General features: G+C 36.7%; 1 protein-coding gene across 9 annotated transcripts in view; it reads left to right on the top strand.

Annotated features, from left to right (window-relative positions):
- The window catches only part of DAB1 (DAB adaptor protein 1), an 831,182-nt gene that overhangs the window by 324,514 nt on the left and 492,552 nt on the right, over positions 1 to 14,116 (top strand). The window contains exon 1 of one of the 9 annotated variants that reach the window (XM_089515255.1): positions 1,023 to 1,109. The exons of the other annotated variants lie outside the window; for them this stretch is intronic. The gene's annotated coding sequence lies outside the window, so the exon portion shown is untranslated. Of the gene's footprint in view, positions 1 to 1,022; positions 1,110 to 14,116 lie in introns of those variants that run through there. 9 annotated transcript variants of the gene reach the window in all.

Genomic DNA, 14,116 nt, shown 5'->3' with positions numbered 1-14,116 from the left:
TTTTTCCTGTACTACTAGGCAGTGTTACATGTCCAAAGATTTAGTTCATTTGAAAAGGAATACACCAACATACAGACAAAACAGGTCCAGTTTTGTATGGTATACTGAAAAACAAGCAGAAAGTTAAAAAGCTATGAGGGCATGCTTGAAAGTTCTTGGTCCTACCAAGAAGGGAATGACCTAGAGCCATGAAACTTACATCCATTTCCACATATTCATCACAAAGTTTGACACACTTGGCACATTATTTCTCTAATTTGTTTAACCTTTCAAAAATATATCTGATGTCTGACCATTGAAATACTGCTCTGCTGCTGCTATCACCCTTGAATCATTCAAAAATTTCCTAACTTTCAAATTCATTTAAATGCCTGAAAACAGAAAATAGATGGAGCAAGATCTGGTGAGTCGGGTGGATAGTCTACCCATGCAAACCCCATCTTTAAAATATCCATCCTCTTGAAAGCCCTGTGAGCAGGTACATTGTCCTGCAACAAGAGAACACCTTTCTACAGCTTCCCTGGCCATTTTTAATTCAGTACCTCCTTAAAATAGCACAGTAAGTGAGAAGATAGTCAGCCATCAAAATACCTTCCTTATCCTCCCCCCCCCCCAAAAAAAAACCAACACAACCCTGTTACCTTGATCTGTTCACCTTTGAGTCTTCAATTTCTTTGGCTGTGGAGAACCCAAGTGATGTCACTGCATGGACTGTTGTTTAGTCTCCAGATCATAGTGATGTGAGCATTTTTCATCAGTAGAGATAAGTCATTTGAAAACAGTATCATTAGATCACTCAAAATGATGCAAAATCAACTTGCAGTATCCATTTCATTTGTGGTCAGCATTCAAGCATTTGGGCACCCACTTAGCTGACAGCTTCTCCATAGCCAACTGCTCATGATTTATAAACCCAGTCTGTTCCCATGATATCTCTAGTGTCACAAAAAATTTAAGCTGAAATTCATCAAAATCTGAGATCTGCCAAATTAGGTCATGAACATATTCAACAATTTCAGGAGCTGACACTGCTGAAGTCATCTCAGAACTTGCTGCATCTTTAGTCTGAAAATTTCCACACTGAAAGCTGGCACACCACTTCTTCACAAGTGAGTATGATTGCCCTTTCTACTGAATGTTTGCATCATACACACATGGATTTCCTAGGCATTTTCATCTTCAGACACAGGAACTTCATGATGGTCCTGAGTTAAATACTTGAAAATTGCACACTTTTAGTCAACAAGATTCTATCAATAATCTGACAAAATTCAGAAATTAGAGCTATGATCCTGCAAATTGGCAATTTATAAAATTAAAAAAAAATTTTTTTTTTCAAGCCAGTGACAAAATTACTCAGATTTTGGGAAATGGGTTGGGCCAAGGACACTTGAGCATCCTCTTGTATTTATTTATTTAGAGCATTTATACCCCACACTTCAGCCAATAAAGTTCCCCAAATGGCTTACAAATCATTAGTTTGTCAGTTCATGTGAGCTTATAATATAAGTAGGACAGGGCACACAAGGAAAAGGGATGCAGTGGGGGAGGAAATAGCAGATACTGTTGACTCTTATTTCTTTTAGATGCCTGATCAGTGACAGTTGGAATGAAGAGAGGGCCTCTACCAGCTGCTGGTGTCAAGATGTCCTATATGTACATCAGCTAACACTGTCTTGGTTGCTCAATACTGACCTGAAAGTAAAGAAAGAGATATGGTAGTGGATCTCAGAAGTGAATATTAAAATAGTCATCTCAGAACTGTTGTTAGAATGTATGGTATCATCTAGAGCAGTTTGATATCTGCCACTGACATGACAGTTGTAGGTTTTGGACATGCAGAAGCTGTCCTACACCAGACAGAAGAGTGATTTGTGCTTGTATATTAGGAAACCAAAGCTGTGAAAAAATAAGAATACATGGAGTAGGGATAAGCTGAAACCTGGTACTGTTGTTGTGTATATGTGTGTGTGTGTGTATTTTCCCCTAAATTTGAATTCTGTTCTGATGGAAATTCTTTGGTCAAAAGGCACTCAGTATTTTATTTTCTGCCTGATGGAAGTATCAGTTACTTCTGCCTGATCCAGGGGTGGTTTGTGCTTTTGCTAGTTATGGAAGCACATAAAATTGATTTCAGACAGACTACTCTTAAACTTAATACTAAATTTGATAAATACATTTAAAATTATTGTTATAAAATATTTTTGTTAGTACAAAAATAGAAAACTAGGATCAAATTATCAGATAAGTGCCAATGCCATTAAATGGTTGTTTAAAAAACAACAACAATGAAATCATTTTTCATTTCTTTTTTACAATATTTTGAAAAGACCAAAGAGAATGAATTCTGCAGTAGAAACCTGTTAAAAAGTTGGACGACCACACCAAATTTTAAGGTTCCCATTCCAGAATGCTAGTTTAGTTTCACAAGCTACACCTTTGGCTTTGCCTTGTTGTAGTCTTATGTGTAATGGGGGGGGGGGGGGGACGTAATAGAAATTCAGTAGATTTCTTTTCCTAGTGATTTCACCTCACCTTCTAGATTGCCTAATTATCACTGAAGTTAAAAAAATATGTTTTAGTGAATTAACTTGTTAGAATTCATTGAATTTTGTTATTTATTTATTTATTTATTTATTTGATTTATAGCGTCAGAATGGGACTCAGGGTTTGATTTATATCTCACTTTGCTCCTCAGTCAGATTAGTTAGGGTAGGTAGGGACCTTTCCCTCTTGCCACATTCAATAAAGCATGAAGAGCTGCTGGCTTAGGAAAAGTTGCATTAAGATTGGAGGAAATGCATTGCATGTCTCTGTTGTTAAGTAGGCTAGAAAGAGAATGAGAACTTACTGGGTCCCAGTAAGAAGAAACAACAATGATAGCATGAAGAAGAAGAAAAAAGAAGTATTGGAATGTTAGTCTTGGAATGCAATGGAGTGCAGTGGGATGAGGATAGACATTTGTCTAAACACAAAGGATGCCAAGCAGCCTGGGCACTTTCAGAATGTCAGTCCTTTTAGGTCTGAAGGACAGATGCCCCATGGGGCTGTATGAAAGAAAAATGTTTCTCTCTTCAGTAGCTTATCCTCTTCTACTGATTATATTGTGGGCTACTTGTATAATATTGGATTGGATTTTGGTGGATGGGCAGTAATTAATCCTTTCATAATCTTGATCAGACAGTTCTGTGCATTTGGATAATTCAGTGAAACATTTTCCTCGCCTCTCCCAATTTCCTTCCTTTTTGGCTTCTCTCTTTCTCTCTCCCCACTGTTCTCATTTTGCTTTTTAACCGCTCCCCCAGCTCATCCCACTCCTCCTTCCTTTTCCTCCTCCTCCTTTAATTATACAGTTAAGCTGAAAGAGAAGTGGAAGAAAGATAGATAGAAAGAAAGATAGAAGAAGAACGAAAAGAAGAAAGAAGAAAGAAGAAAGAAGTATGAATGGGATTGTATTCCATGTAATATATTGTATGGGAAAGTATATGTGTGTATTTGAGCTTTTTAATCAATAAACTTTATTATAAAAAAAAAAAAATTATACAGTTAAGCTCAGTACAGGTAATAGTGGGTTTGTTGGATATTAGATGGTTTAAATTGAAGATGACACAGACTAAATTTGAGACCTGTTGCTCTAGCATATAAAATATGTGTTCTCCCATTCCTCTTTACAGACTGTACTTATTGATTTGAAGTGTGGAAAAAGAAAGGTTGCAGCGATTTAGTTTTCAGGAAAAAAGGCTTTACATATGTCCAGAGGGTCTCAAAAAATTCTGATTAAGAATTTTCCATCTTGATTCACTGACTGATCCTTGAAGCTGTCACTGCAGTTCTGGTAGATCTGTGTCTTCTACCTGAAGTACATTTTCCTTCTTACAAATAATGCATAAAAAAAGTAAATGAAGTATACATGTTGGTAGAGGTGAAAAGAAAAGAGAGATGCAGATGAGTGACAAACCAATTAGAAAATGTTTTCATCTTAGGTCAACAGTAAAAACCTCCAGGCTATTCTCTATAAATCCGTGGTGTTCCTAACATCCTAGCATGTTAATCAACATTTTAAGTAACAATAACCTAACTAATTAAACTATTTCAGTTATTAGATGATTATGAATTAATTTCCAATTTTCTAAAATTTAACAGTTATTAGTTTTCAAACCTATCACAATTTACTGTAAAGGTGCCCCTAGGGACTCACCAATTGTGCCTGATTTTTCTCCTGGATTACTTTACCTTTGTGAGCACTTAATTGATGGCAGCACTGCCTTTCACCAAATCCTTTGTTTCACTGAAGATTAGGTTATAAATGTCTACCCCTAGTACTACCAATCAGAGGAAGACCAATATCTGCAGTAGCCACAAGAAAGGATGTGGTGATATTATATTATTTTTGCTTATTTATAACCCATAATTTTCCTAAAGCTGGGATTCAAAGCAGCCTAACTAAATCTAAACCTAAAATTTAATTTAAAAAACTCCAAAGAATCCAGCACTGGGATGAAGTAGGCTTTAACATCTCATTAAGCTCTGAGGCATGTCTCATTCAGCACAATTCAGATGTTTGCCATCTTGCCTTTATCCTTGGGCACACACAAAATATGACTTCTTTATCTCCAGCTGTCTGGTAAAGGAACCCAACTCTACTGGTACTGGAAGTGAATGCAAAGGTTCCGGTAAGAAAAAGGAATTCCAGAATGACAGAGAACATTGCTTATCCTTTGTGTAGTGAACACCTTCTGGGGTCTGAATGTGACAGGGTGCTTTAGACAAATGTTTTATAAACCTCAGACCCAAATTCATCAAAGTCAGCTTCAGTTCCATAAATAAATCATGGTGACCTCACAAGGTCCCGGTAAGGATAAATGAAAAAGCACAATACTAAAAGTGCTCTGTAAATTATTAATTTTCCAAATATATTTTGCAGGGGAAAAAATTCTATTTTTCTTTATATGGGCTTTTGTGACGTAAACCAAGATACAAGAGTAGAAGGGAAATTCTGAAAACCTTTTCAATGATTTCAGTAAAGGACAATTATCATAAAATGCTACCCAGTAGTAGCAAGTATAATAAATCAGTATGTTTATTCTGTAGTTCTCCATTCATAGCCCACAGCTAGAAGGAGATTGTTGATTAAGTTAAGTGTCCATGTATTGGTAGATAGATGCTGTTTTCTTGCAAGAAGGGAGTTGCCTAATAAATGAGTGTCTGTTTTTATAAGACTTTGTATAAATTGGGTCCCATTCCTGTTTTTCCCCTCTCTTTTTTTCTTAACAGGATTTTTTCCATCTTAGTGTGGGAGGATGGGTTTCACTTTTTGAAAACTGATCATATTTATTGTCTATCCTACTATACTTGATGGATTCACATCTCAGCTGAAAGAAAATTTGTCTGTGGGAGGCTGATAAAAACATAGATTCTGTTTTAATGTAATATCAGAAAACATTACAATTTAGGATCAATTTTACTACAGCAATGTCTGATAAATGTCTAAACATTTATCTTCTGTGAATGAAAACTCATATACACAAACAGAGAGAGGGGGGATAAAAACACATGGCAGGAAAGACTAAGAGTAAACCATTGCATTGTGGTTTATGTATTTATTCACCATATCTGTTTAAATGCTGAACATATACTGTACATAGAATAGAAGAAGGAGGCATTAAAATTGTAAGAAGGATCATCAACAATTTATAATCTGCAGATGACACCACTACTAGCAGAAAACAGCAAAGTTTGGAATGATTACTGAAGAAAGTGCAAAAGCAGGTTTACAACTGAACATTGAGAAAACAAAAATAATAACTACAGATTAGTTGCATAATTTTAAAGAAGACTCTGAAGGCATTAAAATAGTTAAAGATTTGTCATACTTAGGCTCGCCTTTAATCAGACTGGAGACTGTAACAAAGAAACTGGAAGAAGAATAGGACTTGGAAGGGCAATTGTGAAGAAACTAGACAAGATACCAAAATGTGAAGATATATCATTGCATACTAAAGTTAGAATCATCCACACCATTGTATTGCCCATTTCTGTGTGCGGTTGTGATACCTGTGCAGGGAAGAAAACTGATAGGAAAAAAATGAACTCATGCGAAATGTGGGGAAGAGTTCTACGAATACTGTGGATTGATGAAATGACAAATAAAAATGACAAATGAGTCTTCAAATCAAAACTGAACATTCCCTAGAAGCCAAGATAACTAAACCGAGGCAGTCATACTTTGGTCATATTATGATAAGACATGACTCATTTAAAAAAGCAAGGAAGGCAGAAGAAGGTAGAAAAACAGGAAGATTATATTATAGATGGATAGACTCAGTCAAGGAAGCCATGGCTTTGAAGCTGCAAGAACTGAGAAGGCTGTTGGTGATAGGGTGATCTGGAGGTGTCTCATTCAAAGGGTTGTCATAAATCGAAGATGACTTGACAGCAGTTAATAGCAATCAGATTTAGTGCATGAAAGGATGATTGGCATCCTGCTAAAATGGTTGGTATCCTGCAGTGGGATGAGAGAGGAGCCATATTGTGCCAAACCTAAGCCAGCAAAGGGGGAGGGGAAGTCCTGAGGAATTTGTAGTACCCAAATGGTGGGAGAAGTGTGGATTCAGAATAGCTGCTGTTGGCCTAGTTTTGGCTTAGCCTATTAGCATTACAGTGTATCATATTGCATTGCAGGTTGAATCTCCCTAATCTGAAATGCTTGGGACTAGAAGCATTTTGGTTTTCAGGTTTGTTTGTTTTGTCCTTTAGATTTTGGAATATTTGCATATTGTTAATGAGATATCTTAGAGATGGGACTCAGGTTTCAACACAAAATTCATTTCTGTTTCATATAACCTTATACACATAATCTGAAAGTAATTTTATACATAATATTTTAATAAGTTTGTGCATGAAGCAAAGTTTGTGTACAATGAACTATCAGAAAGCAAAGGTATCACTATCTCAGTCACCTATGTGGACAATTTTGAATTTTTGAGTATTTTGGATTTCAGAATTCCAGATAACAGATACTCAACCTGTGTATTGTATTACATTTTGCAAGAACATTACATATGATTAGTAGGAATTAAAGTATGTTTGCATTTCCCCCTCATCCTTGACAATGAAGTGTGCCTTGCTATTTTAAACATACCATGAAGAAAATTGTCCACCAGTGCATGATCTTTTCAAACTTTAAAAAAAAATGTGTGAAAATTTTACTTTTGGCTCATATATACCATTTTTTCTGTATAAAACAGCATTTTTTTCACAAAATCAAGTTGTTGTTGTTATTGTTGTTGTTCTTGTTTTTGCAGAGAGAAAAAGTTGATTTTGAGGTGGCACAAATTATTTTTGCTCCCTAAAAACCAATCTACTCAAATTGTGAAAACTCATCAAAAATGCACAGCCCTGTTTGATTGTAGCTGTCAGGGAAACTATTCATTCTTTCATGCATAAAATGAAATAACCATAGATTTGCATCCCTGGCCTTATCTTCTGTTAATAAATTAAACAGAAACCCAATTGACATTTTGTTATATTTTGTGAAGAGAATATGACTGCAGCTGATTAGTAGGGTGAAAATAGATGGTAATAAAGTGAACAGAACTCATTTAGAGGCACACTCAACTTTATTCATAAAATTATTTTTAAGAGAGCAGACCTCTGTCAGGAGGTCTATGTGGGAAGGAATGAAAATGCCACAGCATGGTGAACAAAATAGAAGACTCAGAAACTTGAACAATTTTTTTGCATATCTCCTTTTGTACTCAAGGGTAAATAATGATACCAGCTAAGGCGCTTTACAGACTGCCCAAAAAGGGCAGTCTGCCGGCACCACTGGTTGCTGTGTCCGGGAACTGCAGCAGCCAAACCGCGCGATTCCCAGATGCAACAAAAAGAAGCCAAAAAAAGCGGCTTCTTTTTGCACTGCGGAAATGGCGCCCCAAAGCGCCAATGGTGCACTGGCGGCGTCATTTCTGCCGCGCGATGTGCGGAGGCTAGGCGTCTGTGACGTCAAGATGGCGGCACCCGTGTAGAACGGGCACCGCTATTTTGTACGCGCCAAGCGTGTACTAGGGTTAGGGGCGTCTAGAAAGGATGCCCCTTTCTAACCCTAGTACGTGCACAGCACATACTTTTTGCCCGTTTGTAACGGGCCTAATATTCCCTTGGTGTGGCAGAATGACACTGAATGATGCCCCTTGAGGCCATTCAGCCATCTTCTAGCTGAAGTTGGTATTGTTCCTCTTTTATTATAGTTTATTTCTATAGCACTGTAAATGTACACAGCGCTTTACATACAAATAATCAAATCAATAAAAATATAAAACCTACCAATGGCGTACAATCTACAAAATACATATAAGCAATATATGTACTTAACATTTCTCCTTAACATTCCAGTAGTTGCATCTTGGTATAAATCTTATAAATAGTATTCTGATGGTGTTGTCCTTTAGTGTAAAAGAGACCTAGTGTAGTGATTTAAGTATTGGATCAAGACTCTAGAAGACCTGAGTTGTAATCTCTTCTATGGCATGGAAACCTATTGGCTAAACCTTGGGCAAATCACACCCTTTCAGCCTAAGAGCAAGGCAGTGACAAAGCCCCTATAAACAAGAAGACCCTATGAAAGGAATGGATAAGTTGGAAAATATTTGAAGGCACATAATGATAGCATAATGTAGTCCAGTTTTTTGAGTGCTGGACTACAACTCTATAATCAAGAATTAGAATCCCTGCTCAGTCATAGAAACCCATGGGGTAACCTTGAGCAAGTCACACTCTCTCAGCCTCAGAGGAAGGCAAAGGCAAACCCACTCTGAACAAATTTTGCCAAGAAAACCTCATGGTAGGTTTGCCTTAGATTCATCATAAATTGGAAATGACTTGAAGGCACACAACAGCAGCAGCAGCAGGAACAGCAACAATTCAGTTGCTCCTCTAACACATGCACATATTACCAGTTTCATTTTACTATAAAAGTACTCATGCTTTCCCAGTGACTGGAATAAATTAAAATTGATACTCTTCTTAAATGTCTTTATAACAGTTTGTACTTAAATGCTCAGAATGTGAAATCATTTTTGTTGGTAAATATTTTTTTTCTTTTTTTTTTTTTTAATTAATTTATTTAAAATTTCTCATACACAAACTATATCACATAAAACATAAAACAACTATATACATATACCTACACCTTACATCGGTCACATATACATAAAAACAAACACAATAAACAAAAACTTCCTTTCCTTTACAGCGATTATTACTGATCTCCAGTCACCCTGGGAGATATGACCTTCGTGTTTAATTTTCCCTTATATTAACTTTAGCTAAATTCTACATGAAGATATAGGCCCTTTTTCCTTTAAATTTCTTCTCTGTTCTCATACCATGATATCTTCCCTGGTATCTCTTTTTTCCCCTTTATTTTTACTTAATCTTCTTTAATTGGCTGGTATACAGATTTCATTTATCAAAAGCTATTATTCCATTATCACCTTTCTCTGTTTTCTTGGGTTAAGGTTTGAATGGAATGTGTGTGAATCTGTTTAGTATATTGTAAATTACTATACAATTTAATATCATATATGTAGAAATAGAGTATTTATAGAAATGGGAGAAAATGAATTAAAGATGATACGATTCTGATAATAGGGGGAAAAATACATATTCCTGTAAATAATTTTAAATGTATAAAAGGAGGCCAAAGATTTGTTCTCATATGTGGCAGTGGTGTAAGAAAGCAATACTACAGCTACAACTGAGATGAGAATTATATTGTAGAGGATTTCTGATTTTGGAGTATAGATTTAGAAAATCTATAGATATTTGTCCTTGTTATATACTTCATGCAACAATGTTAGTGTTTAGTTTAGTAGTCAAAGAGTTAATCTGATGGAGATGTGAAATCAAGGATCATTTTAAAATCTCAATAACAGTTGTTGCCTTAGGGATCACAGTGTGCTAAACCACAAGATAAAAAGGCCTGACAAAGATTATTGACACTTTTACCTTTTAATGAGAAGCTTGGATTGATTTTGTTGCCCTTCAGCGCTTGGTTTGGTTTCCCTTGTTTCCACCTGTGATGTCATGATTAACAAAGAATATAAATATATAATAGCAGCAGCATGTATGAGTAACTGCAAACTATTGTGATGTGTAAAAATTTACAGCGCTTCATAAATAAAGGTTAATAATAATAATAATAATAAAAGAAAGTAAAAATACCATACCCTTGCAAAGTTTTGACACTAGATTAAGAGCTACATGTTCATATATGCACCCCAAACTACATTTTGTGGGGATCAGAGAATAGGTATCCATGGCATGTCCCACTCTTCTAATTGTTGAATATACCTGGAAGTCTCTTTTAGGGATCATTAAAAACTTATCTAAACACCACACAGTATGCAATTAGCTACCAGAACTTGGACTGTGCCAGCCACGTTAGATCTGAAGTTGTGCCTGTGTGTCATATTTTACAATGTGCCCATATCTGGGGGGAAAAACCTCCCTAAGTGTATTAGGGGCAAAACAGATGGTCCCTTTGTGGTGGCTTCCCAGCGGATTGAGGGCATGTCCTTTAGAGAGTGCCCACCCCCAAGCCAGCAGGAAGCTGCTGTGAAACCACCTGCCTGCCCACATGGTGGGCAGCTTTGCAGCACTCAGGCAGCATAGCATTTATATGCTGTACATTGCAAGAGTGCCGCAAAGCCAGCACAACAGTGGAAAGGCCAACTTTATGCCAGTTCAAAAAAAAAAAGGGGGGGGGGCTTTCTGATGCTTCTTTTTGGGCAGGCAAAATGCCTGATCAGGACTGCAGCGTGTGGTTGCTGAGGCCCCAATCCGGTAATCAAAGGGCTGGTGTCAAGCCACCCCTATAGGACCATATGTTTTGGCCCCAGGTTTAGTTGAGTAGATGAGACAGACAGGTTTGCACTGCATAACTGCTCATCTACACATATCTACTCATTCAGAAATATAGCCATGTTAGTCTGGGAAATCCCTTTGCATATGTACTCATAATTAAGCTGCACTGGTTTCAGCTGGGGCTATAGACAGATAAATGTGTATAATATTGTAGCACTGATGTAGCTGGTCTTTCATATGCCATCTTATTGTAATAAATTATATAGGAGATTATTAAAATGAAATGCTCCACTTCGGACTATGATTGGATGATTATTGTATGATTAGACAATGGTCTAGCTATTTTATTGTACTAATGTGAACATTTTATTGACTATATTTTTATACTGTATTGTATTATTTTATTGATGTAATCCCGCCTCGATCCACAGGGAGTGGTGGGAAATATAAATATAAATTATTATTATTATTATTATTATTATTATTATTAAATTTATCTATAGAGAAAGTCTTTCATTAGGAAATTCCAGAGCTTCACCCCCTCTCTGTCACAGCTCTGTTCTGAAACAGAAAATCTAAAAATTACACTGCTTTGTTTTTGTCATTGCATTCCTTTTGTGTGTATGTATCTAAAATAGTATGTTCAGTAAGAAAAGAGAAGGAATGTTTTTGCTCTTTTAATTCTAATCAGGCTACACGTTTTCCCACATATTTCTGAATTTGGCCTCAGATGTGCTTTCACAGAAGAAAGAGATACTCCTAAGTGAAACAAAACCTTCTGCCCTGTAGTGTAAATTGAGTTTACACAGCAGTAACAGAAATTATCATAAGTATCCTGTGAACAAAATGTGCTCAGGATATCCATTTCATCTGGAGAAAGTATTGGCTTGTTCTGTTGTGTTTCCTGTTTTCGGAATAGCATGCTCAGCTCTGGTTAGTACTTGGATAGGGGACCACCAACAAATATCAGGTGCTTTAGGCTATATTTCAGAGGAAAGAATTGGCAAAACCACTTCTGAGTATTCTTTGCCTAAGAAAACCATACAAAATTCATAATTTAAAGGCACACACACACATACACACACACACACATTTTGTATTCAGATGAAGCTCCAACTCCAAGTCAAATTTGGTCCCTTTAGTTTGGTTCAGATGCTTCCTGAAGTGAAGCAGACTTCTAAGAGAAGCTTTATTCAAGCCCCAAACTTTGGAAACCACTCCTGAACCACTCCTCAAAAAAGTGTTTTAAGATAGTTTTGATTCTTTAATAACTCCCAAGGTGATGGAAATGGGACAGGGAAGGAAGGGAGTCTGAATTATTGAGAGATCTATCTTCCAATACTAAGGCACAGTTCACAAAGCTATGCTTTGGGGAAGAAATGTAATATTTATTCCATATAATAATATATCCTCTTTCTCAGGTACAGAGACAGCAAACTGAATCTTAATCCAAGCAAAATATAATCCTTATTTTTCAGTTTCCCTAGTCAGTCAAAAGCAAATTGTAAAGTAGGAATTTCACCTGTGGTGTGTGGAATAAAACTTTCCTTGAAGAGTTAGATGTGCAGTTTGGAAATATTGCTAGTCAGGAATGCAAATCTTCACTTATTTTATTGTCACATGCAAGAACAATAGCATGTAAATCAGGCAGGCTTGTGGCAACTGAACTACTGTTAAGGATGGGACCTGTCCCAGGGGAAAAGTGGGATATAAAACATATAAGGAAGGAGATTGTTACCAGTCAGGTACTGTGTTTTCCTTGGTGTTACATTAAAGTACATTTTAAATTGTTTTAAATTTTGCCTGCATTATCAGGATTTATCAGGATCCCAAAGAGGATTCTAAATATATTCACTGGGCTATTATTAGAATCCTTCTTTCAAACTCTCCTGCACAATATGGAAATGTTGTGAGACCAGTATAAAGGGGAAGATTTGTGCTGAGTGCAGGATCCCTTTGCCCTGCTCACTTTTACAGATTCAAATATTGTTACAAGTGCCCCTTGTCTGTCATATAATGAAAATGGGAGTCATGAGATACTCCACATCCATCAGACAATTTCCATCAGTTTATACATGCATATTTGTGCAACATGCATAGTACTAAAGTAAGGGCACAATATGTACAAGCATACTGGCCTTCTGCCTCCCAAAGATTCTGATATTACTTGCTGACTCTTATGTCATGATATGATGCATGGAAAGCTAGAAGTTGACAGCGGAATGGACGGCCTTAAAGGTGCCAGACTCTCACTCACTGAGAGGGAGCCTTTAAACAGAAGTGCTTAAGCTGTGTATTGCTGCATGGCAATGGGCCAGACTAGATAATAATAATTATTTTATTTATTTATATCTTGCCTTCATCCCAGTACAGGGACCCAAGGCAGCTATCCTTTGGGATCCCTCCTAATGATATGATTTTATGTATAGAGAATTGGGTGCATGTTCATGCCCCATAGTTAGAAGCCTTGTATTTCCAGTCCTAAGAGTTTTATATCTATGTTCTGCCAAACATGATTACCAAGCCCTGTTCAGATGTTCAGAATAATTTTGCAGAAATACCTGATATAGCTAGACATGTTGAGTTGAGAATGTGCCATGCCTGCTTGTACATATCTCATATCAACTGAGCCCTGCTCATATTGCAGGTGAATACATGCACAGTACAAAAGATGGAACCTAAATTGATATCAGGGGACATAAAAAGACCAGTGTTGTGCACACACACATTCTTGTGTAGAGGTTATGAAACTGCTTCCTATATTGTGTCATCCTGGTAAATCCTGGTTTTGGTCTTATTCTACAGAAACCTTGAAATAACATTATCAGAAATACGATGTAACGCAGGATATGAATTATTTAATTTCCATTAAACTTTTCTAAGTTGGACTGAAGGACAAAGGTACAATGTAATGGTGACCTTATGTTGCTTAATAGTGGGATTTAAAAATAGAAACTTTCAAAGACTTGGCAGATCCCAGATTTGGTGGAAGTGAGTCCAAAGGTAATCAAGGACAACCCTCTGCAATAAATCAGATCTCTCTTTGCTCAAAGATTGTGAGGCAGCATATGAGTTGACCTCTGTCATGCATTGTGCCTTGTATTCATGACAAATGTTCACAGCCAATTGTTTGTCACAAATGTGTTCTAATACAAAGAGCAGAAAGCAGGCAGGCATGAGTAAATGGCCTAGGTGAATCACCCAAGAAATTGCCCCAATCATACTGACTGTACAAGTATAAAATCCTTGC

Source organism: Sceloporus occidentalis, unplaced genomic scaffold (assembly GCF_023333645.1).
Source record: "Sceloporus occidentalis isolate IW3139 unplaced genomic scaffold, rSceOcc1.0.p SCAF_3, whole genome shotgun sequence".
Classification (NCBI taxonomy): domain Eukaryota; kingdom Metazoa; phylum Chordata; class Lepidosauria; order Squamata; family Phrynosomatidae; genus Sceloporus; species Sceloporus occidentalis.
Note: the sequence above shows the minus strand (reverse complement) of the source record. Positions and strands in the feature narration are given on the sequence as shown.